Raw genomic sequence first — 4,453 nt, 5'->3', positions numbered from 1 at the left:
CGATTAGGAGTTCCCTCGACAGTTCCCTCGTACTAATGCATCATCCAAACAAAAAATGAGCACAAAATTTCAGCTCAATCGGCTGAAGATATCTGATTCAAAATTGAGTTGCAAGATTCCACCCGAATAGACATAGGGACATACATTGCAAAATAAAAAGCTTGTAAATAGTAGGAATACGCGGGATAGGCTCAGAGGCTCTATGGCTGAGGAATGATACGGTAAAATTATGTGCGTGTGGTCTGAGGGCCCACTTCTTGAAATTCTATGAAATTATGCTTGGGATTTATTGAACATTCCAAAAGAATTGCGAAAGTTGGAATTAGATTTTGTGAAGGAAGCGAGTTACGATGTTTTACGAAAGGTCTTCAGTCCTCATAGTGTCGTCTGAGAGTCCATCTGTATCTCAAAAACTATATATACTACAGATAAAGTTTATACCCCAATGTTCTTAGATAAATGAGAGAATGAAATTATAAAATAAATAGATACTAGTCGGCCGCCGCATCCGTTTTATTCTAAGGTCCTTGGCCGCCACTTACCACTAATACGCTGCAAATCCATTTAGGCTTTCCGTGTGCAGGTAGTTTCCCACTAAACTGTAATTAAATTAACACTTTTATTCTGGTTTTAAACGAAATACAATTACATTAAGTGGCCATTAATAGTATAATCCTGGAAATATTATTACTTAGGGGACACTCTCTGCTATCTGCCCCTGTCACCGTCACATTTTATTAATGTCCTTTACTTAATTGAAAAAACTAAGCCTTCTAAAAATCAATTCGAAAATAAAAGTTATTGTAAAAATATTCATATCGAGCCGAGCAAGTTCCATTTAGATTTATTTTTAAGATTTTGTTTTTTAAAGAGTTTATTCGTCAGTAATGAAAAATAAATAGTTGTTGACTACAATAAAGTAAATAAAACATTTTATTTTTATTTATTGTATTTTAGTATATAAGGTACAATCACAGAAATCAGAACATTACATTTTACACAAATATAAGATTATACACAGCATTTTCTAGTAAGCACATGCAAACAAAATAAGAATGTAAATTAAAATATATAAAAATAAATAAATAAATACAACTACCTAATGATAACATATTATATAAATAAAATAAAATAAATACCTAGAAGTATACAGTTCGTTGTGCAACTGCTTTTTTAAATTTTTAGAAGCTAACCGCAAATAAATCCATTCAACAATTTGCCAGTTGAATTAGTTGGTTGGAGTGGAAATACTGAAATTGCTCTAAGTATGTATTTAGTATTTGGAGGAACTTCACATAGCGTCGAACGTTGTAACATTAACGCTATAAAACGGAGCCATGAAACTAAGCAGCAAGTTTTCATTAACGTCGCCGTTATTGGATACTGAGATCTCTTTGGCCATAACAATTTCAGGTTATACCCGGGGCTAAACTTTGTGCCAGTCATTCAGCAAATTTTATTTTTAACATCGTTGATTAAAATAGTTTAATGCCCTTACAATAGACAACAATACTACTCCATAAGTCTCCCTTCATAATGTCTTCGAGTATGACGTAGGAAGACGTAGTTTGACGACGTCGGTGGCGCAGTGATAAAGTACTTGCCTCTTATCCGAGAGGTCTCGGGTTCGATCCCCGGTCAGGTCATGATGGAAAATTATTTTTCTGATTGGCCCGGGTCTTGCATTTTTATCTATATACGGTATTTGTTATAAATTATGGTATCGTTGAGCTAGTATCCCATAACACAAGTCTCGAACTTACTTTGGGGCAAGCTCAGTCTGTGTGATATAATTATTTTTTAAAAAGTATGTTCCGAACCCAGGCTTAGCTTGTTATTATTCCCAAAGACCCTAACACTGGGAAATCTAGAACACTATACTGCAACTTAACAAAGCAAATATGAGAATATAGAAGATCGTAAACGATTTCCCAGTCGCTTCTTTAACCACAGAACCAAAAGATCCGCTTTCCTATTTTTCTTCCACATCGCACGTTCTTCGTCATCGCACAACCCAAAAACTGTCGTCAGAAACGACGACATCAAGCAAGCTGTTTTCGATAGAAATTAGATCTAAACATCATTATATAAATACGAAATTCACTTTTTATTACTTGATTAAACCTTACATTCTACATAGGTTAAAATATTAAAAAAAAAACATAAATACAATGTTCCGCTCAGAACAAATACTTTAAAACTTTCCCTTTTCTAAAAATTAGAACAAGGAAAAGTTGGCGCAAGAGTAGATAGCTAATCTTTCTGCAAAAACAGAGTTGCAAAAGTAATATTGTTCTTTTCCCAGTTTCCGAGTTCGTAGAATGCTGCGTCACCGTCTAAAGGAGTGTTTACAATATAGAAGTTGTTTCACGCAACTTATAATGACAGTCGTAGGTAGATAACCATAACTCCCCTTCTAACTAACGTACTACCACTGCTTTATCTGTCCCTCGACTGTACTCTGGTAGGTACCTAATGTGGTGCCTGTCCGGTGTCTACATAGGTAGCTAGTAGTTTTCATAGACGACACGAGGATTTCCTTCACCTGCTTACGGTGAAAGAAATCGCCATGAGAAAACTTGGCTGGTTGAATATTACGTTCACTTGTGTATAGTGACTACGTCTTGCAGTATATGGCAGTGGATAGTCAATAAAAACCCACGTTTTTAGGACTTGCGCTAATCTGACACCAGCCACGTTACTTCCCATGAGAACAGCCTGTTGTTAGGCCTCTTAATAAGGCCCTTTCAGCGTGAACTGTTTACTCTCACCATGGTAAGACTGGGCTGGAGCTTGGCAGCAGCCCAGCTTCTTCAGGAAGCGGAGCACCGCCAATACTGAAAGGTAGGCCTCGCTCATAATAAAAAAAAAATAAAACTATGATAAATGCTCCCTAATTAATCGATTAGACAACATCGCACCACGCTATCTTCAGAATAACGTTAAACTTTGTTTTAATTAAACCCTTTACGGTAAAAAAAACGGACGCCTTTAGCAGAATGATGTAATTATTTATGGATTAAAAAGCTACCAAGCCGGCTAGTAGTTTGTGGGATTGAGGAATATTTTTAATTTCAAAATTTTACGTAGAAACATTATACTGTTACCGCTAGATACTACTTATTATACTGTTGATAAAGTTTAATTTCTGAGTAAATTCTTAAGTCGACTTTACTTAACAGGGTTAAAAAAATCTTAAAATATTAGTAGTTCAAAAAAGGGAAAATAAAAAAGACATTAACCACAAAAAAATATATTTGTTAATAAAAAATAAATCACTGCAAAAATTTAGACGAACCGGAGTTTAGATACGGTTATTTCATTGGTTAAATCACTAAGAAAACAAAACAAAGAACACATCAGCACTTTCACCCTGAGATGTGTTACTAAACAAAAGAGACACTCGGAATCGTGTTAGACTTGTACTTAAAGGAGGTACTCAAACCTCGCCACTTACCACAGTGCTCAGGGCACTTGTGGCTAAACCTAATTCTCAGGATTGCTGACACGGAGACTCAATTTCTTTGGGATTTCCAGCAAACACAACAGCTCTGTTTGGCAAATAGCTGTGTAGTCGAAATATCGAGGTTGAGGTGATGTCATAATTGAGAAACAAATATTATAATAATTATACCGTATGTTTGTAGTTTCGTTTTATTTTAAACCTATTTTTTGGTAATAGTAGTTTAGACCATTTTCCCAAATATGAAGTTTGTGGAAATTTCCCATTCCATATTTTATTATCCAGTACCATATTCCACGAAAAACTATACAGTGATGTACCTACATCATGAAACATACCTAGTTTTAATAACATTTAACACCTTTTCTACTGCTCTGCATAGAAAGAAGTCAAATAGCGATTTTTTTTTCAACTCTGAAATATATTTCAAAATGAGATATAGACAAGCGCACAGCAAAATAATATTCCTTCACATTCAATTCTCAAGGGTACTGCTCTCGTCTTATATAAAGTAGACTGGGAGACTCGCAGCAAAAAGTTTTTGATATTTTAAACCCTTGGCTTTGGAGTATGAAGTATTTTATAATCACTCGAGAAAGTATAGCGGGACTTATTTCTTCGTAATTGGCTAAATTAAATGTGTGAAGGTATTATCAATAACGATATTTAAATATCACTTTAATTGTTCAGTTTTATTAATTGCGAGTCTCATTAAAGTATATTAGAAATGATTTTTGTCTCCGAAATTTGTGTCGTCACGAATTTTCAAGGTTTTTATATTTGAAATTAGAAAAAAAGTATATGATTTGCTAGTTGGAGAATAGCAAATTAACGCTATTTTATTGCGAAAGTAAAGTATAAAAATAAATGTGACATTCCACGAGAAAAGGTACCTTAACGACCGCAGTCGCTTGCGACGTTTTATGCGCATCTACAACTATGAGTATAATAAAAAATAGTATGTTAAACGTCAAAAGCGCTTCCCTCTAT

Source organism: Plodia interpunctella, chromosome 9, assembly GCF_027563975.2.
Source record: "Plodia interpunctella isolate USDA-ARS_2022_Savannah chromosome 9, ilPloInte3.2, whole genome shotgun sequence".
Taxonomy (NCBI): Eukaryota; Metazoa; Arthropoda; class Insecta; order Lepidoptera; family Pyralidae; genus Plodia; species Plodia interpunctella.
Note: the sequence above shows the minus strand (reverse complement) of the source record.